The sequence below is a fragment of the Schistocerca americana genome, chromosome 5 (genome assembly GCF_021461395.2).
Source record: "Schistocerca americana isolate TAMUIC-IGC-003095 chromosome 5, iqSchAmer2.1, whole genome shotgun sequence".
NCBI lineage: Eukaryota > Metazoa > Arthropoda > Insecta > Orthoptera > Acrididae > Schistocerca > Schistocerca americana.
This window is the reverse complement of record NC_060123.1, coordinates 389804076-389826259: the sequence shown is the minus strand read 5'-3', so window position 1 is coordinate 389826259 and position 22184 is coordinate 389804076.

The following is a 22184-nucleotide window of genomic DNA, read 5'->3' as shown; positions in this document are numbered from 1 at the left end:
CTTCGACCTTCTCCGATGACATTGTGATTCTGTCAGAGACAGCAAAGGACTTGGAAGAGCAGTTGAACGGAATGGACAGTGTCTTGAAAGGAGGATATAAGATGAACATCAACAAAAGCAAAACGAGGATAATGGAATGTAGTCGAATTAAGTCGGGTGATGCTGAGGGAATTAGATTAGGAAATGAGACACTTAAAGTAGTAAAGGAGTTTTGCTATTTGGGGAGCAAAATAACTGATGATGATCGAAGTAGAGAAGGTATAAAATGTAGACTGGCAATGGCAAGGAAAGCGTTTCTGAAGAAGAGAAATTTGTTAACATCGAGTATGAAACTAAGTGTCAGGAAGCCGTTTGTGGAAGTATTTGTATGGAGTGAGCCATGTATGGAAGTGAAACATGGGCGATAAATAGTTTGGACAAGAAGAGAATAGAAGCTTTCAAAATGTGGTGCTACAGAAGAATGCTGAAGATTAGATGGGAAGATCACATAACTAATGAGGAGAAATTGAATAGAATTGGAAGACGAGTTTTTGGCACAACTTGACTAGAAGAAGGGATCGGTTGGTAGGACATGTTCTGAGGCATCAAGGGATCACCAGTTTAGTATTGAAGGGCAGCGTGGAGGGTAAAAATCGTAGAAGGAGACCAAGAGATGAATACACAAAGCAGATTCAGAAGGATGTAGGTTGCAGTAATAACTGGGAGATGATGAGGCTTGCACAGGATAGAGTAGCATGGAGAGCTGCATCAAACCAGTCTCGGGACTGAAGACCACAACAACAACAACAACAACAAGACTTTAGTTGATGCCATACTGAAAGCTATGCAGCTACGTTGAATCTGTGGCGTCCACATCTACGACCAGCATTAACAGTCGCTCTATTGACGCACCAAGTGCAACAGGCATGGAACTCCATCCCACAAACTGACATCCTGCACCTGCGCAATGCAATGCTAGCACTTTTTCTGCTTGAATTCAACATTCAGGCGATTACACCGGTTATTAAAGTATCATCATTTCACATTTGCAACAGCTTATCTCGCCTTTATATTAACCTGTGATCTTCCAATGTTAATCACTTACATATGTTACCTAGACAAATGTATTCCCGAAATTTCATGACTCTACATCAACTGGTTTTTGGTGCTGCAATTTTTTTCCGTCAGCGTATGTGAACATGTAATATCATTGATCCACTGTCATCCAAGCTGTCAAAGGGCAAAATAACGCACAAAAACTGACTAATCTACAACGTTATACATCGAAAAATTAGACATGCAGTACGTCAAAACGAACATCCAAGTAATGTTTGAACACCAACTCTAACAAAAGAGCATATGGCAGCATCAATGTCACAAGTAATGTAAAAATACCAAACGAATGTATAATACCTCTACGATCATGGTTACTGTTTACAGTATCAAGACTATCACCTATTAATGTATTTTCAGAACACCTTACGATGGGCCGGCCGCAGTGGCCGAGCGGTTCTAGGCGCTTCAGTCTGGAACCGCGCGACCGCTACGGTCGCAGGTTCGAATCCTGCCCCTGGCATGGATGTGTGTGATGTCCTTAGGTTAGTTAGGTTTAAGTATTTCTAAGTTCTATGGGACTGATGAGCTCCGATGTTAAGTCCCATAGTGCTCAGAGTCATTTGAACCTTACGATGGCAATATGCTGGAGTGAGCTCATTGTTATTCCTGCAATAAAACTCACATACAGAGCGGTGCAACAGGTACATCATTATCGTAAGAATTTGCTTGATTCAGGATAAATTGGTTCAACATAAATACCAGTAATCGCTGCAGAAAAATATATTTCAACGGGCTTTTGATGCATTAGGCCCCTACTTTCGTTGCTCAATAGAATCCATGCGTTAATATCACGCACAAACATATGACATAACGTCGATGCTCCTGGTGATTGTTCTGCTCAATCGGCTACATGGTTTGAGTCAGTTGTTTAATCCATCGTTTTTCATATTTACAAAATGTCAGGGCTCTCATGCCGCAGGCAGCCACTGGATAGAATTCCACAAACAGCATTTTTTGGCTGAGATTTCTCTCCCGTTGACAGCCCATTAGAGGTGGATCACGTGTTGCCTAACCACCGGGTAAAAGGACGCACTCGTGCAGATAACCTTACGTCGCGAGTCTCCGACCAGTGCTGTAGACGAGAATTTAAATATCTAAATGTAAATTTTCTGCCGCATGTTTCGGCAAAGTTTGTTTCTTCCATGTGAACTTCCATGCTTGTCCCTTTAGTGCTTCTTTTTATTACCTACGCAGAAACAAGCAGTTCTTGAGAAGGGTGGCCTTTCTTTGTGGCCTAAATAAGCAATCTCACGCACTAAATTAGTTTAATGAATGAAAGTGGAAAGCAAATGCAAATACACTGGCGTTTCTGAAAATTGCGGCACACAAAATAATATTGCTTGAAGCGAACGAAAATTTGTTACATTACTCACTACTCAAAGTGCGCTATATTTTACATCGGAAGTGTCCTAAGGAAGAGAGATAAAGCCACTGTTGTCCTGCATATATACTTACGAGGCAAAACAATTGTGACAACCTGCTTGACTGTTGTGGCAAGTCATTATGACTCAGCGACAAAGACTTAACTGTACTGCAGAAAGTTTACATCTTGTTCTTATTATACTATTCAAGGGGATTTCTTTTTTCTAATGTTTTCAAAAATGCGAAGACGATGTACAACTCTCTCTTGTTCTTCTTCCTGATCTAGCTTTTACACGAAAAGGCCAGTATACAGGGTGTTACAAAAAGGTACGGCCAAACTTTCAGGAAACATTCCTCCCACACAAAGAAAGAAAATATGTTATGCGGACATGTGTCCGGAAACGCTTACTTTCCATGTTAGAGCTCATTTTATTACTTCTCTTCAAATCACATTAATCATGGAATGGAAACTCACAGCAACAGAGGATTGACACATTGTTGGATGAACCATTCGCAGAAGTGTACCTGTGGAGGCCAATCAGCTGCTGATAGTGCCTGCACACGCTGTACATGGTACGGAAACAACTGGTTCTCCCGTAGCACTCTCCATACAGTGACGTGGTCAACGTTAACTTGTACAACAGCAACTTCTCTGACGCTGACATTAGGGTTATCGTCAACTGCACGAAGAATTGCCTCGTCCATTGCAGGTGTCCTCGTCGTTCTAGGTCTTCCCCAGTCGCAAGTCATAGGCTGGAATGTTCCGTGCTCCCTAAGACGCCGATCAATTGCTTCGGACGTCTTCCTGTTGGGACACCTTCGTTCTGGCTATCTGTCTCGATACAAACGTACCGCGCCACGGCTATTGCCTCGTGCTAATCCATACATCAAATGGACATCTGGCTACTCCGCATTTGTAAACATTGCACTGACTGCAAAACCACGTTCGTGATGAACACTAACCTGTTGATGCTACGTACTGATGTGCTTGATGCTAGTACTGTAGAGCAATGAGTCGTATGTCAACACAAGCACCGAAGTCAACATTACGTTCCTTCAATCGGGCCAAATGGTGGTGAATCGAGGAAGTGCAGTACATACTGACGAAACTAAAATGAGCTCTAACATGGAAATTAAGCGTTTCCGGACACATGCCCACATAACATCTTTTCTTTATTTGTGTGTGAGGAATGTTTCCTGAAAGTTTGGCCGTACCTTTTTGTAACACCCTGTATTTTGTTAGCGTAATTTTATAACGAAATAAAAAAAATGGTTCAAATGGCTCTGAGCACTATGGGACCTAACATCTTTGGTCATCAGTCCCCTAGAACTTAGAACTACTTAAACCTAACTAACCTAAGGACATCACACAACACCCAGTCATCACGAGGTATAACGAAATAATATTGAGATGCTTAAAATGCATTACGTTTTAGTTAGTAGAAATATATTTAGAGCCATACTTCACTAATCAAAAATCTTTTCAGCCTGTAAAATCAATTGGAAGTGGTCGATTTGGTGACGCAACCATCGCGTGCCATAAGTGCGCTATCGTTCGTATATTTCAACGTACATCATTCGAGCCTGCAGTTTATAATTTTAAAGAACCCGTATCAGCATTACTATTTTCATGTAAAGCTGTTTTTTTTACACTATAACAACTACATGGTCTGGCGTCAGCACGTTTACTGTTTCCCAACTACGATCTCTGGCTGTGATAATCTCATCGTTCCGACTAGAAAATTTATCTTATGGCGCTACAGATAAGGTAGTGCCATTTCATCGCATTTAGAAGAAAAACATTTTCCTTTTCTTGTTGGCTTTGTGACATGTCCCTCCTTTTCCATAAAGTTAACTTTCAAACATTTAACCTTTAAAGCACGTATCGCCAAAGAAGAGTGTTGGTCCACCATCGGAACGCTGTAGCCTACAGTAGCGATCCTGCATGGCACGTATTCGATAAATCCTTGGTAGATACACGGAGGTATGTGGCACTAGATGTCCACACATACAAGGAACCCCTTGAGGGCAGGGTCGCGAAAGGCCGGTGATGTTTACTGCATTCGACGGCCCATATATTGTCTACCATGCTACCACAATATTAGCTGCTAATGGCAGCTGGGGGAGGGACTGGAGGTACTCAATGGTGAGCACAGCATGAGGCTACAGAGAGTAGTTGAACTGCTTATTAGGGGAGTAACTCACTCACTCAGTGCTAGTGATGTTGATACAAAGCAGAGCAATAGCAACGATAAAAAGAGCAAACATGGCATTATACCTACTACAACAGTTGCCGAAGTTGACATTTCACCAGAAAGTAACCCATGGAAATACGCAGAGGGCGAAAGAAGTGGCAGATGAAATATTAGGGTTTCTGCAAGATGAGTCAGTGGAATGTGTGGTGTCGTATACACTAGACTGTGCGGACAATGTACATGAGGAGCACAATGACGACGATACGCGTTTAATAAGTGAAAGTAATACTGAAACAGGTGTCAAGCCATGCAGTTCATCATTTTTGTCGGACAGGGAGCCACAAAACGCGTTCTAGTGAAATGTGGTGAAGAACAACCGTTGTTCAAGGAACGGGTGGTAAATATAATTACGTGCTTGGAGGAGCATCCGCAGTAGAGCAAAAAGCAATTATGAACAGATTTCGAATAAGTCCGCATCAATACGACCGTGTAGCGCATAACTATGGGCATTCGAGGGAGGACTAGGCGCACTTCTTACATAAAGTGGTGCTTTTCGCGTTGCAAGCACACTCGATACCATTTGCAGGATGTGAACGACAGTGAGCTACTTCGTTATGCACATGAAATTGCGCGCGACATAAATTACAGTGGTTTCAAGGGAAGCTGTGTATGGTTGCGTGCCGGCCGGAGTGGCCGAACGGTTCTAGGCGCTACAGTCTGGAACCGCGCGACCGCTACGGTCGCAGGTTCGAATCCTGCCTCGGGCATGGATGTGTGTGATGTCCTTAGGTTAGTTAGGTTTAAGTAGTTCTAAGTTCTAGGGGACTGATGACCTTAGAAGTTAAGTCCCATAGTGCTCAGAGCCATTTGAACCATTTGATAGTTGCGTAACGTCGAACAGTACTACAGAATTGCACGACATAAGATAACGAAATTTTAAACAAAGCGTGAACTTGACGATGGACAGTAAACTGCGGAATAGGCCCGAAACTTTATAGATGAGATAAACAATCTTGTCCAATCGTTCGGTAATGAATTTGTTTTGAACTCCATTCAGTCGGGATTTGAAGAGGAAATTCATATGAAAGGAACCCTGTAAATTAGTGGTACCAAGAGTGTTGTATCAAGAACAACTAGCATCAATATCATGACGCATTCGTACACAGGTATGCTGACTGTTGATCTGGATGGTAAATTGGCTTCAAAGTTATTTATTGTGTTGTGAACAGTTGGAGGTCCTCTGCCCTCTACGAGTCTTTCTCGTGTGCGTCATCTTACAAGAGCAGTAGGGAATATTTACGTCACAGCAAGCGATGATGGGAAAAAGGCGTAAGAGAACTACAAATGTGGTACCAACACTGCTTTTGGCCAATAGCTGGTCAAAATACCTTGCTTTTTCTTGAGTCCTTGTCTACTTATAAAAATCATACTCCTTTAGATTCAACTATTCCACTTGAAAGGTATGTGACACTGCTGTTCATACCACCTGGAACCGCTGGGCAAATTGAGCCTCCGCATATTTGTTTTCTCCGTGCCTATAAAACATATTATATCTGCAGGTACTCCTTAAAGGATAGCCAGTTTCACATACGGTTGCATCCTGTCATATTCCATCTGTTCTCAACATCCTGCTACACCAATATGGTTCTAGACGCATTTTTTAAATGTGAACAGCTAGCTGAACGTCCTGTGCAGTTTGTAACTCTCAAGGAGCTCGCCTTCGATTTTGATGGTGCGAACCTTTGTGATCACTGTGGCACATCATTTTCCATCCTGCGTTCATGGTGCAAGTTAATGGTTTGTTTTCAACATTTCTTGAACTTCGACGATGTCCATTTTGCATAGATGCACACGATGAGTCACTAGCAGCTAATATTTTTCCTGTCGTAATTGTTAACACAGCGCTTTGAAATGGCCTTGCTAAAGACTGATCTTGCGCACTCTACAGGTTCTAGGCGCTCAGTCCGGAACCGCGCGACTGCTACGGTCGCAGGTTCGAATCCTGCCTCGGGATGTGTGATGTCCTTAGGTTAGTTAGGTTTAAGTAGTTCTAAGTTCTAGGGGACTGATGACCACAGATGTTAAGTCCCATAGTGCTCAGAGCCATTCGAACCATTCTACAGGTTCCTTGTTAGTCTGCAAGAGCATTAACGGCGAAAGGTAGGGTTTCAAAACAGCGTTCACTCCACTACAGAGCGAAAGATTCATTCTGGATATAACTTCGCTGCCCACCCTAAAAGTCAGCATTCCACATTCTGGAGTGGAAAGCTGTTTAATCCTTCTACATTACAAATCCAAAACGAATTTATTCAGTTTAAAATTACTGCCGCAGCAGTTAACGGAGTATTTGCAGTAGCTGGCAAATAATCCAGCACATATTTCACACACCACTCCAGGAGATCACTCTCGACTAAAATAAGAGACACATTGTGAAACGTCCCCTTTCAACAATTATACAGGACTGTGCTTAACCTGACACACAATATTTTGTTAGCGCAACGCAATCTGACTTTCAAAATTCCCTACAAAAGAATGGCCCTGACTAACATTAAACTATACCTTTCACAAATCACTTACCTCACAAAAATCTTCGCTGCTCAAGCTACTGCAATACAGCGAGCGCCACTACTGCCAGCTAAATAAAAGATTCAAACTATGGAAGGCACTAACTACTGATACGGATAGTTAGCAAATGAAAGATATTAATAGAGAACAAACAATGTATTTACCTTGATATCATCATATATAAATATAGCAGTTCATGACAAATTTCAAAACTCCGCCATCTCTCTCCCCACATCCACCACTGCTGGCGGCTCACCTCCAACTGCGCAACGCTACGCGCTGTTCGCAGCCAGCTGCCTAACACTACAATGGCGAGTATTACAACAATGCAAAGCAGCCACAGACTGCACACAGCACAGCCAGTGATTTTCATACAGAGGTGGCGTTACCAATAAAAAAACCTAAACAGCCTACTTACATAGAGAAAACATAAACAGCCTACTTACATAGCCCCCATGCTCCCCACAAGAAATTTTACAAAATATTTTTGGGCAGTGGCAAATACATATTTGTTAAAATTTTTCACCATCGTAATTACAATAACAAAGAAATCAAATGCACACACTTATTGATACAATGTTGGTCAAAAGCTAAAATTTTCTCACAGTCCATAAAGACAGTCCTGATCATTCATCACAGTGAAACTGCCGTTTCTTTTCTCAAAGTCTGAGCAGTAAAAGACAATGCACACGGAAGTAGTGGATTTTCATGCAGTCTTGAAGAAGTAGTGTTGTCCTTCCAACGGAAAGACAGTGCTGACTCTTGACATGCAGACAAGTAATGGGCCACAACAGAGCAAACCCACAGCAGAGTCAGTCGAAATTTTGAAGAGTATTGGTAGGTAGGTCATCACAGAGCAGACCCACTGTAGTCCTGGTAGAAATTACGGTACTGGTGGGCCACCAGAGGTGCAGACCCACTGCAGTCCTTGTAGCAATTGGTGGGCCATCAAAGATGCAGACCCACTGTAGTCCTGGTAGAGACAGCCAGCAGCCATCTGTTGCAAATGTGCAGGTGCACAATCACCATCGAAGAGTCTTGCGGACAATATAGCAAGTCCATAAACCACCACTTGTGCACTCACAAAGTTTCTGGAATTGTCCTTAGATCCAGCAATGCTGTTATCCAGTCCCTTGCTGAATCATTAACACACGTGCAAACACTATCAGTCCCTACTTCTCACATATTGTCCATGTACTATGACCAACAGAAACGTGTGCAGTGAAATGTTACTTAATTTGAAGAACTGGTAACAATTGCAATTTGGTAACATAAAAATACAATAACAAAGGTACACAATACATCATTAAAAACATAACAATATAGATAACATTTGTAGTAATAGGGGCTTTACAAAAGAATAGAAATAACATATACGTCAGTGTTACAGGAATTATGACATGAGCACATACATAAAAGATCAGAGTAACTTTCGAAACATCAACTTCACACATGAGCATTAACACAAAACAGAATAAATAATGTCTAAACATCTTTACAAAGTAAATAACACATTATTAATGCCAATTATATTTGAGGATAACAGTAGTCCTCATCATAGTGAATGTAGCTTAATATTAAAAGAAAAAAAATTCTATGAAACTACACAGAGACAGGAAGAAAACAAATACACAAGGGTACACAAACACATAGTGGGATAACACCAATAGGAAAGGACAGGGTTCGTTTTCAGTGTAAGATTTGGTACTGCAGTCCAACCCAAAACTTCATATATCTTTCCTCTTATTTCATCCTTTGTTTCCACCAAAAAAATTCTATCTAAGCATGCTTTCTGTATTTATATGTTCACACATTTCTTACCTCAACATTTATTTCCAAGAAAATCCTACCAAAACCTGTTTTCTCAATGCATTTCTTCCAATTCATCGCAACTCATTCTCTTAGAGGCTACCCCCTCTTAAGCTAACTTAAATCTACTGAGCTCAGATGCTAAACTAAGGGACGAGGCAATGCAGCAGCACAAAATAAGTAACACAAACAGCAATGACCAAAAAATTGGAAAATTGCAAAGCAAGCTACAGTAAATCTAAATTACCAAGCAATGCAACATTACAACTAATATGAGGCAATGCGTAAAAAAAAAAAAAAAAATCTGGCTTAGCAGAGTAACACAAATTAAAATTCAGCAACACTATGCCTGGCAAACAGCAGCAGAAAATGATATACCTAAACATGACAAAGCTCAAGCAGAACAAATATTACACTAAAAAAGGCCATGTCTAATACCTATGTCACATCTTAACACTAAGGTGATGCATCACAATAACTTACTCTATGAAATAAATTACCAAGTATTGTAAAGAAAATTATGTATGCAGTTCCTGTGAAGGGAAATATCTTTTTGTGCTCCCTCATTTTTTGAAATATATCACAAAACTATCATTTACTGGATCTGTAGACAGAAAATATTTATATTAGTACATCTATAAAATTTTATTTGAACTAATGCAGCAGTGCAGCTAGAAACTAGATATCAAATGAAATAAGCAACTATGTACAAAGCAAAGCATAAGAACATCGTTCAATAGTCATGTGGCATTTCATAAGTAGTAAAAAAATCTCTCATCTAGAAAGACAGTAGTCATAGTCAGGTGTGTAGACAAACTATTTCTTGTCATTTCATTAGGCATTTCAGTAAATATCAGAAAGTACGATATGTTTCCAAGTAATCAGCGTGTCGGATTTGCGATGCTTTCTCTAAAGGAATGACAATGGCCAGGATAATGGCCTCCCTTTTTTTTCTGTGCTCTGAAAGGCACACCCTAATGGCTTGTTCTCCAGGTGTTTGACACAGCTGCGTGCCCACAACGCATTACGTGCAGGTGGTCACTTAACTTTCTTACGGAAATATTTACGACACCAGTTTCCGCTACAGTGACAGTCTCACATAAAAATATTTCACAGGTCAAGAATTAGCGTTGCAAATCTGTAGAAAGAAAATCCTATAAATATAAGTGTCCAAATAAAATATTCGTCAGTATTGTGATACAGTCACGCATTTACGCACATTTCGTAACTCTTAAAGTACGATTCTTGGTTTCCAACAACCTTTTCCACAAATCAGAGTCCCTAATCACTACTCATTACTCCTTACCTTATTACACATATACGTATCCATCGACACTCGTCAATATTTCGTCATTATAAATATGAAGCATAATCAAATAACTCATATAGCCTCAGCCTATTAATCATAAACATACCTCAGCAGCATAATACACATCGTCGTCGTAAAAATAACATCATAACACCTCAGTCAAATCTCAAAATCGTCGTAGCTTCCTCCAATAATTAAAAAAATTCTCTGCTCATGTCAAAAGTGTCATCTGCCTCAAACGTACTTTAAAAATCATGAATCCATACCAAATACATCATTCAAAGCTCTCATAGTATCACAATGGTTCCAAAAAAATATGAACAGATCACACAGTACAGACAAAATACAATTTCGTAAGTGTGAAGTAATCCAACTCTGTAATTGCGTAAACATATGTCACTGATGTAATAAGAAAATTTTATCTCTCAGTTACATGATCAGATAGCTGTGTAATTTGTGTGTTAGAGAAATATGGTACCGATGTGTAAAGTTGTATAAGCAAATACCACATTAGCTAGGGTTCCTTGTGGTTGCCACACACATGGTACACAAAGTAAGTGTGTACCCCCCTGAGGATTAATGTAATTAACCCTCAGGTGTTACAGATTACAGCAATGGAATGAAATGTATCATGGAAAACTTTCTTTGTAATTCAAAAATCTTTAAAAATAATGTTTTAAGTACAAAATTAATCACTCAAATACGTGTACTGTAGCGCTAAATGTGCGTCTTGTTGCAACATAATCTGTGTGGAAGTGTCGTAGTTATCGTCCTCCGAAAGCTAAGTTCTGCAGAAGTCAATGTACTTACCTCATAATAAACAAAAGTGAAATGCTTTGCGTATAGATATCGTAGTTATTACGCTTATTGCCGTGATGAAGAAAGTACTGTGCTGTAACGTATTGTTATGCCACAAAAAGGCTGTCTCATTGTTGCTATACCACAAAAGTTATTACTAAAACATGTTTTACTTTTCAGAAGAATTCAGAAAAACTGTGCAGATATAAAACAGAAACACTGCAAAAGCAACATTGTAAATTGTCACTCATTAGTAGCGTCGTGATAAAATCGTGTAGCTGTCACATAAACTAACCACTGTGCCATCTGGTATCTCACTGAAAGTACTTTAAATCCAGAATATGTTTTCAAGTAAACCAAAATGTTGCATTAAAATCTCATTAGCAGTACTGGTAAATGTTCTAAGTATCTAAGCCTTATAGTCGTTCCATAATCGTGCAACTAACAAGCAAGAATGTACACACACAATAACACTGTGACGTCTGTTCACTATAACAATGCATTCGTCATTTCTGTTTAAGTAAGTTCTCTTGGTTCTTGATTGGATATTTAACTTCAAACATTGTTGTATGTTAACAGATTCTAAGTCTGACAAAGCATATTAGTAATGTGAAGCGAAAAATTTTATGGCAAAGACTAAGTTAAAAAGCAGATTATCTTTCAATAAACGGTTTTATATGTGAAGTGTGGTGAAATCCTTTACTCTTCATAGTAATCAGAGTTTGAACTCGAATGCGATTGTCATGCGGTATACGTCGGTAAAGAATACTGGAATTTTTCACAGGGTTAGCGTCAATGTTATTTTTCTCTGAGCCAGCCGGCGCACGTGGGTGCCTGCGGCGCGAGTCATTGTCTGTCTCTTTGTTGCCGCGCGTTGTTATTGGGATTAGGAGACCTAACTTCTACAAATTCACCGTGACGAGAGGGCCCTGCTCTGTTTGAATCCCGCCAGTTCTGATGCAATTCAGGTCTGTCGTTACGATCATATCGTCTGTCGTCATGTCGGTAGATTCCATGGTTTCTTTCTTGTCGGTCACATGGTGGAGAATTTCTCCTTGAATCGTAACTGCGCGCTGATCCGTTGCGTCTAAAGTTATTCTGTCTCCCTTGATAGTATTTATTTTGGTTCTCATATTGTCTGTTTCTCTGATTGTCTCTGTGATAGTCATTACCACGGAGAGGTGATCTTTCCCTGTAGTTATTACTACTCTGCCAACGGTTGTCATACGGGTGGTGTCTGTTTTGGTCACGATTTGTGTTGTGATAATAGTCTTGTCGCGTCCAGTTATTATTTCTTTCATAGTGGAATTGCGACGGATGTGACCTGTAATTGTTGTGTTCCTGGTTTCGCGTTCCGCGACGGTATGTGTCAATTTCCAGTTCTTGTAACAGTCCCTGAAATGCTTCAATGTCGTCTTTGCAACGTACTGCCAAAATAATATGTCGTAAATGTTCAGGCAATTTGATTAAGCAAATGCGGATGAGTTCTGAGGGGCTGTATGGGTTTGTCAGGTACTGATTCTTGTGCAACATGTCTTCAAAATATTTGACAAGACTGGAAAATTAAGATTGTTCAAAGTGTTTCATCATTATGATGCTATGTTTTACTCGATCTTGTGTGGCTTGAGACCAATATGCTGAGAGGAAGGCATGGTAAAACTCTCCTTCACTGTGGCAATCGTGAATTACCGATCGCATTCTTACAGCTGGTTCATTCTCCAAGTAGCCACACATAAATTCTAATCTGTGCTCTAATGACCAGTTGGGAGGAAAACAATGAGAGAATTGATGGAGCCATGCTTGTGGATGAATGTCGTTGCCAGAATTCTTAAATGTTTTGAATTTACGTGTAGTAATGAACAGCTTATAGTCAAAATCATCATGTCGGCGAGTCGCATATCGGTCATTGTTAGGTCGTGTCGGCCGTTCCATCTCAAAATTCGGTGCACATTGCCAGTTTCTTTCATAACTTCCGAAATGCCCTGTGTTATTATTTTGCGTCTTTTCCGTATTTCTAAGTCCCTCTTCCCGTGTTGGGGCGCGAGTGTCCTCTGAAATACGTAATTCTTGTATTACCTGTGTCAGCTGATCTTGTACTTCCCGGATTTCTCTTTGGTGTTGCGTATTAATTTGATTCTGATTTTGTTTGAATTTCCTAATTTGTTCATACTCTTCTGTGTCTGTGAAGGCTACAGGTGTTGTGTCATTCAGATCATCATCTACCTTTGTAGATAAGTTAGTGACCTTATCCGAAAGTTCGGCTACTTTCTCCGATAGTGAACACATTTCCTCAGCGTGTTTTTCTGAACCAATTTTCAGAGTGTCCATTTGTGTTGAAATCGTATCTACTGTGTCCTTTAAGTTTTCTTGAGTTTTTGCAAGTTGCGTAACCGAATCGGTAGATGCAACTGAGTCAATTTTAGCTTGCAAGGTCTCATGATTTTCATGAACAATAGTTTGCAGTTCTTTTATGGCTGCTTCGTGATTCTGTAATGCATTTTCATGCCGCGAAAAAATAGGTTGAAAATGCTCACAAATTTGTGTTTTTATGTCATTACAGACTTTTTGACATTTCGATTCAATGTTATGTAACTCACTAGTTAAATCTTCACGTGTTTGTTCAAGTGTGGTGTCTAACTTTTGAAGATTTTGTCCCATTGCGTCTAACTGTTGCTGTGTTTGTCTCTGGTGTTGTTCCATTGTGTCTAACTTTTCAAGCTTTTGTCCCATTTGTTGCATTAATTGTAATAACAATGCACTGGTGTCTGAAACATGTTCCTCAGTGCTTTTCGGCAGTGAAGTTGCACCGGCAACATTCACATTTTGAAAAGCGGAAAATGTGTCTTGACTCATTTGAGAAAACGGTGAGAACCCAAAACCTGAGTCTGCAGTATTTGCAATATTGTGTTCTGTCATTCCCGATTCCTGAGGCGAGCTGTTGCCGACCAATCGATCGATAACGCTTCCCTGTTCACTACCTGTTTCACTGTCTACACCATTGTTTGCCGCCCGCTCCATTTCCCTATGCGCAATTACCAAATTACTATTTTGAACATTAGTTAATTCATTACTCTGCGGCGCTAACACACTGCCTTCGTCTTCACTGTCATTTCTCAGTTTACTTTGGAGCCTAGTATTACGTTTTTCACACGCCATAATTGTCACAATATTTCACACGACAACACAGAAAAACACAATTTGAAGATCAAAAATAAGAGAACACATTAACATAGCACTGAAAATAATATCTAGTTAATTGCAAGCGCAGCTGCGAAATACTTGGTGCAAATCTACATGCATGCCACAACTGTTTTACTGTACAACAATGAAAGACTGCAACTACAAAGGAAATTCTCTCTATAATTACGCGCTAGCAATGAACAGAATCTACACTAATTACACAAACTACAAGAAAAAAATCAGAAGATTCCAGTGAGGTATCCTCGGCTAAGGGTCGACATATGAAACGTCCCCTTTCAACAATTATACAGGACTGTGCTTAACCTGACACACAATATTTTGTTAGCGCAACGCAATCTGACTTTCAAAATTCCCTACAAAAGAATGGCCCTGACTAACATTAAACTATACCTTTCACAAATCACTTACCTCACAAAAATCTTCGCTGCTCAAGCTACTGCAATACAGCAAGCGCCACTACTGCCAGCTAAATAAAAGATTCAAACTATGGAAGGCACTAACTACTGATACGGATAGTTAGCAAATGAAAGATATTAATAGAGAACAAACAATGTATTTACCTTGATATCATCATATATAAATATAGCAGTTCATGACAAATTTCAAAACTCCGCCATCTCTCTCCCCACATCCACCACTGCTGGCGGCTCACCTCCAACTGCGCAACGCTACGCGCTGTTCGCAGCCAGCTGCCTAACACTACAATGGCGAGTATTACAACAATGCAAAGCAGCCACAGACTGCACACAGCACAGCCAGTGATTTTCATACAGAGGTGGCGTTACTTACATAGAGAAAACATAAACAGCCTACTTACAATTGTACACATCCCACAATTAGTCTCTTATTAGTCACTTTCATTAGGCTAAATAAGGATAGCACTATGTTAATAAAAATAATTCATTTTTCACCATAGTTAAACTGTGCCGTACAGTCTTTTGTGTCCTTGTACTTGAAATAGTGCTATATTTGCAACATTCAGTTTTGAACTATCCGTGGTTTCAATAGCATAGTTGAAATGATATTGGAAAGCAGTTTCTTTGTTGTTGTACGTGGCGAAAGTGCTATTACAGTACTTTATGTTTGCTATTGACGCATTAGAAAAGTGATAATCATACAAATACAAAACGTTTTAACGTAAAAAGTTTTATTGAAGGTAGGTAAAAAATATGAGGTTCTCTCTTTGTAATTCTGTTTCAACAATCACATGCAGTTCACGAAGCCACAAACAGCCTATTATTTTATTTGCATTAATTTGTTAATTTTTCGAAATATAAATATTAAAATAAGATAAATATCTTGTCTTACCTCAGATATTTTGCATCAGACTGATGAAATAAAAGTGAATTTATTAAGAACAATGAAACTTTTGCAGTCTCTAATAATGTGACGACATTCTACATAGTACTGGAACTGTAGACCTATTTCTAAATTCGGTATAGGTTACAAAATGGAATTTTCCTCCATATATGAGAGGCGTTCGATAAATAATGCAACATTTTTTTCTCAGCCAGTTTCGGTTGAAAAAAATGCGGAATCTGTTATGGAACATCGTGAAATATTCCCGCTTCAGCCTCTACAGTTTCATCAAGTTCCTATGGGTGGCGGCGATATAAGTAGCCTTCAAAATGGCGTCTGTAACGGAGGTGCGGTCCAAGCAGAGAGCTGTCACCGAATTTCTTTTGGCGGAAAACCAGAGAATGGCAGATATTCATAGGCGCTTGCGCAATGTCTACGAAGACCTGGCAGTGAACAAAAGCATGCTGAGTCATTGGGCGAGGCGTCTGTCATCGTCGCAATAAGACCGCGCAAACCTGTCCGATGTCCCGCGTGCCGGCTGGCCGCACGCAGCTGTGCCTCCTGCTCCGTTGGAGCGTGCGGACATCTCGTTCGAGATGATCGACAGATCACAATCAAACACCTCGCTGCTCAACTGGATATCCCTGTTGGTAATCCTGACACACTCATCCATCGGCTGGGGTACTCAAAAGTGTTTGCCCACTAGGTTCCTCGCCGCCTAATAAAAGACCATAAAGAGCAACGAAGGACAATCTGCGCGCAATTGCTTGCGCGTTACGAGGCTGATCGTGAAAATGTTTTGTCGATTATCATCACAGGTGATGGAATATATGTTCATCACTTCGAACCAGAAACAAAATGGTAATCCATGTGAGACGTGGGACGCACGCTCAAGGACACTTCAACTCAATAGAGACAAGGCAATAATTACCAATTGAAGCCAAACTCTAGATTTTAATTTCTAACCGATTTTATTTAACAGTTTCATGACAACAGCAAACTGCTGTTGCCCCAGAATAATATACATAATTGCCCTAAAATATGAAACATTACTAAACACTGGCGTCAAAGCCCACCCCAAACAATAAATAATTTAAAAACCTCTTTACGTAAATCTTAAGAACCATACAAACAATAAATTGTTTACTGAGAAAAATTTCCACAGAAGCAGGACACCTTTTAAGATATATCAGCAGAAACAACTCACACTTTCTGTTTCTGAATAAGCTATTAAAAACCCAGTACAACGAAAGGCATCTTTCAGGTGTAACAAATTTTCAGTGACAAGTAATGGCACATCAGAGCTGCGCGGAAACTACAACTCAGATCGAGCCTGAACTAAAGGTGAAAGGAACGGTGAAGAAGGAAAGATGGACGCCTCGACGTCACCAGGAACAAATAGTAAAATACTCAACTAAAGTTCGCCGAAGAACTGGAGTCTACTGATAAGCAAAGCGACCGCGCTATCGGTTACAATTCAAACTGGCCGCCGCAATGGCATCGTCCCCCAGTTAAGCGACCAGCTACAACGGACGACGCGCACTCATGGGCGGTGCAGGGGGGGGGGGGGCTATTGGGGCTATAGTCCCCCCCCCCCTCTCCGTGGAGTGTCATATTACACTGGGTAAAATGACTTCAGAAATCAGCGAATATAATACTTCAACAGATTCATTTTTTTATAAATATGTAGCAATATAGGTTGCAATGTATTTCAAAGACATTTTAACAAAAGAATAAGAGCAGCAAATTAATATCATTTAACTTAAAATGGGCGTCTTATTATTTATTAATATACATTGGATGTATATTAATGTACGAGCACCACTTACAATAATCAAGAAAGCTAAATATGCCGGGTATGCCTACTAACACTTAAATAGCTGACTCCAGACACAAACTTCAAAATCGCCAGACATCTGGGTCAAATCGTATTATTTTCCCGGGCATACACATTCTGTAGACATGTTTTTACGCTGAACTCCAAAACAGTTACCAAGAACTACTTTAAGGAACACCAAATTTTACCAATTTGTCGGTGGAGGACACCAACTCTCCTTTTGTTAAGCGGTATTCCATTCCCCCATTCCCACAAACCCCCTCCCCCCTCCACACCCCAGTCATTAGCCGCCTCCCCCCTTGACGGACTTCTAGAATCGCATCTGCGCCCACCGCTGATTATGCCACTGAAACAACATAAAACCACACAGCAATTGGGCAGTATCCAGAGTAACACAATCCTTAAAACATTAGAAAAATCTCAAAACAGGAATACAGCCACAAGGGACCTACAAGCTATTCACATACAGAATTAACCACTTTAAATATCTGTATTACTTTCTCATTAATGTGTGCAGACAGGCTTATTACTGCTAGAGCAGGAAGTGATAATATACTCAAATACATAAGAAGCTGGTCATAGAGCTGACTCATAACATAACCCCAGAGCCGATTAATTATATTGTATATATTCCATAAACACACACTCAATAATTACAATACGACAAGACTCCAGTACACAATAAATATTTCATCATTCAGCCCCTACTTGTTTACCTCTGAACACATTACCAAAATTCCAGCAGACACCCAAAAAATCGAACCAGTGGTTATTTCGGGGTGCATAGACATTCACTTAGATATACACTCCTTGCCCGTATCTCAAGTCCGTCCAAAACTGGTAAATCTCATTCATACGGGTAACCATTGATCAATAAGTTGCGCACCAGTGGTCAATACGAAACAGGTAACATGACTTCAAGAACCTGGATAATTCCCAACAATTGATTCTGTGGCGTATCCGGTTGCAAGCTGATACATTCCAAAGCCACTTTCACTTCCCACCGCCCACTCTCTAGACGCATAACACATTCGCCGGCCTTACGCACGTCCCAATGTGCACGTGACAGAAAGAGGCATCGCATGCGCAAAGAGCGACCGCCAACAACCAGACTGACCACCGGACCGCTAACCAACCGACCTAAAAACCAGCCCTCTCCCCGCAGCGTCGTTCTCTTAAATAGCCGAAAAGCGGCCAAAGAGGAAAACCGCGGCCACACGATACAGAGTCGATCGCAGATATCTTAAATTAATTCAGAGAAGCGAGGTGGTGATAACGGCGCCACGTATCACCATGGACTGGCATCACACCATCTCTCCCCGAAGAAGTAGTTCAAAGCCACCCCCTCAGCCGGTAAGGTCGTGGCGACATTCTTCTGGGATTTTGAAGGAGTTAATGTCGTCCCTCATAGTGCAACGATCATCTCTGAAGTGTAATGAGCTCCCTCAGGAAACAGAAGAAATGTCTTCTGAGTGTTCATCGGCACAGGAATGCAAACGAGCTTCTCCTTCATAATAACACAAGGCTTCGCACAAATCTGAGCACCCGAGACGAGGTCACAAAACGTCTTTGAACTGTTCTTCCTCATCCACCCTACAGCCCAGATCTCGCATCTTCCGACTTCCATCTGTTTGGCCCAACTTAAGATGCACTCTGTGGGGAGGAGTACGTGGATGATGGGGAGGTTATTGATGCAGCAAGACATTGGCTCCGACGTCGAACGTTAGAGTGGTACCATGCGGGCATACAGGCGTTCCCAATAAGATGGTTTAAAGCCGTTGCATTTAACGGAGATTATGCTGAAAAATAGGGTATAGTAACCAAAAGAGTGGAGAATAACATAGTTATTGGAATCCTAAATAAAATCAAAATGTTTTCAGAAAAAATGTGTTGGATGACTTATTTTACGTCCCTCGTACATGTCATTTCGGTAACGGCTGTCAAGAGTGGGCTCGGAAGTGGAGAACGACGAAAAATCACTGTGAAAGCTTACTACCAACAATACATTTGTGGCTACACATCATGTCTTATTGTACGTAAGAGCGAGTAAGCGAAAATCATGAAAACAACATATAAGCAAATGTGTGAATAAAGGAGGAAAGGAGGATTTAGTCTGTGTTTCGAGTATTCCCAACGAAGACATAAATGGACACTTGCCTTACGTGAACACTGCATATGGAGACAAACATACACAGAACTAAAAATCATCCACATACTGCCATGGGCAATATTATTCGAACGATGTTAAACTGCGAACTGCATGATTTAATGCAGCCCACAAAACATAAATTTCTTGTGGGTTCTCTAATTATTTAGCGCTACATTCGTGTGACCATACATCATATTGTCCACAAGTGAACACCATTATGTACAGGATTCGATCCAGAAGTAAATCAATATCATAATATTAAATGGATCATAAAACGCGTAATACGATATGAGAATTCTTTATACAATAAGTGACACTTGAAACATTTTGCAACACTAACTAGATTCAGCAGCAATATTTGCCACTGCCAACGCCAATAAATGAAGTCGTGCATAAGGCCTAGTCAGCACTAATTTGTTCGTGCTTAGAGATTAGCAAATGTATCTGATCAAATAAAGTTCTACGACAATTTGAAGTATTGTTGGTATTTAACAGATTTTCGAGCTACCTTTCGCCATCCTTCGCTTGGCGAACGGTTTTTCAAAAAACAGTAAATCCATTAAACTGTTGAAAAATCACGATTAACCATATTAAGCGTTCTATGGAAACCACATTAAATGGCTTCTGCGAGTAATTTCTAACAGCAGTTTTGGCAAGTGGTTTTCGAGGCGGTGTTTCATCTCACCCATTCCTGTCCTGGCAGACGGTTCGTACTTTTCTGTCGACACGGTGGGACAAGAGAGTTAGCCGGCCAGGATGGCCGAGCGGTTCTAGGCGCTACAGTCCGGGACTGCGCCACAGCTGCGGTCGCAGGTTCGAATCCTGCCTCGGGCATGGATGTGTGTGATGTCATTAGGTTGGTTAGGTTTAAGTAGTTCTAAGTTCTAGGGCATTGATGACCTCAGAAGTTAAGTCCTATAGTGCTCGGAGCCATTTGAACCATTTTGAACAAGAGAGTTATTGTTAATTTCACTGTGCTCGTGAGGTCACATGCATCTGTTTGTAACTCAAAAGTATCGTGCCGCTCTTATTATATACACTGAAGAGCCAAAAAAACTGGTACACCTGCTTAATATCGTGTAGGGCCCCGTCGAGCACGCAGAAGTGCCACAACACGAAATGGAATGGACTCGACTTATGTCTGAAGTACTTTACGAGAAAAATGACACCATGAAACCTGCAGGGCTGTCCATAAATTCTTAAGAGTACGACGAGGTGCAATTCTCTTCTGCACAACACGTTGCAAGGCATCTCAAATATGCTCTATAATGTTCATGTCTTGGGAGTTTGGTGTCCAGTGGAAGCGTTTAAACTCAGAACAATGTTCCTGGAGCATGCACGGTCCATGGATTCATAAGGTTGTTTCCAACCCAGACAAGTCCATCCATTCGGTACAATTTGAAACGAGACTCGTCCGACATGGCAACATGATTCCAGTCATTAACAGTCGAATGTCAGTGTTGATGGGCTCACGCGAGACGTAAAACTGTGTAGTACAGTCAGTTAGGGTACACGAATGGGCCTTCGGCTCCAAAAGCCCATATCGATAATGTTTCCTTAAATGGTAAGCAGGCTGACGCTTGTTGATGGCCCAGCACTAAAATCTGCAGCAATTTGAGGAAGGGTTGTATTCGTGTTACGTTGAACCTCATGAAATGGTTGTATGGGAAAATCCCCACTTCATCGCTACCTCGGAGATGCCGTGTCCCATCGCTCGTGCACCAACTATAACATCGCATTCAAACTGACTTAAATCTTGATAACCTGCAATTTTCGCAGCAATTGGTGCATCTAACAGCTGCACCAGACGTTTGTCTTATATAGGAGTTGCCACTTCAGAGCCATATTCTGCCTGTTTACATATCTCTGTATTTCAATACATATGACTACACCAGTTTCTTTAGCGCTTCAGTGTAGTACAATGTGATGGTACACTGTCTGACAAAAAGCTGAAGCACATGGTCGGATGCCAGTGTAACCTCTCACATGTACACACCATCAGTGGGTATGTAAATGATTAGAGTTGCAATTATCTGTGATAGGCAGAACGCCCACCACATTGCATTACTGTTGTTCATGTTTAGTGTTGTTAGTAGTGGGACAAGCTATGTTCTGGTGCAGTGTGTTAGTGCAGGTTGCCTACATCAGGGGCAGGTATGCACTCAGGGACAAACCTACTGTTCTCCTTTCATTGACAGGTACTTAACCTATTGTTCTCCTTTGATTGACAGGTCCTTAACTTATAGTTCTGCTAAAATGATCCTTTTGATTGACAGGTACTTAACCTATTGTTCCCCCACCCACACCCCCCACCCCACCCCTCAGGAAACCTCCCCCCTAGCTGCTGCAGGTACACTTTCAGGTCTGAGTTATTGGAATAGCCCCTCTCACTCTTATCAGTTTGATTGACTACTTAACTAAATTGTGAAAGGTGGCTACCATGAGTCACACCGCCAGAGATTGCGCCAAAGAGTATTATTCAGCCACCTCCACTGGCAGTGCTTGTTGAGATGTCGTAGTGGAGAGTGCTTGTCGAGAAGTCGTCGTGGAGAGTGCTTATTGAGA